Source organism: Myotis davidii, unplaced genomic scaffold, assembly GCF_000327345.1.
Source record: "Myotis davidii unplaced genomic scaffold, ASM32734v1 scaffold5060, whole genome shotgun sequence".
In the NCBI taxonomy this organism is placed as follows: domain Eukaryota; kingdom Metazoa; phylum Chordata; class Mammalia; order Chiroptera; family Vespertilionidae; genus Myotis; species Myotis davidii.
The window spans coordinates 9,299-9,594 of record NW_006292612.1 but is presented as its reverse complement, the minus strand read 5'-3'; positions in this window follow the sequence as shown (position 1 = coordinate 9,594).

The following is a 296-nucleotide window of genomic DNA, read 5'->3' as shown; positions in this document are numbered from 1 at the left end:
TTTTCCCCCCATAACTCCCCTCCTCCCAGTTCCCGCCCCACCCTCCGCCCTCACTCCCCACCCACTGTCCTCATCCATAAGTGCACAATTTTTGTCCAGTCTCTTTCCACATCCCCCTCAGCCCTTGCACCACCACCCCATCCCAAGAATGGCCAGTCCACTCCCTTTCTATGCCTCTGATTGTATTATAATCACCAGTTCATTCTGTTCATCAGATTATTCACTTGATTTTCAGGTTCACTTGTTGATAGATGTGTATTTGTTGTTCATAATTTGTATCTTTACCCTCTTCTTAT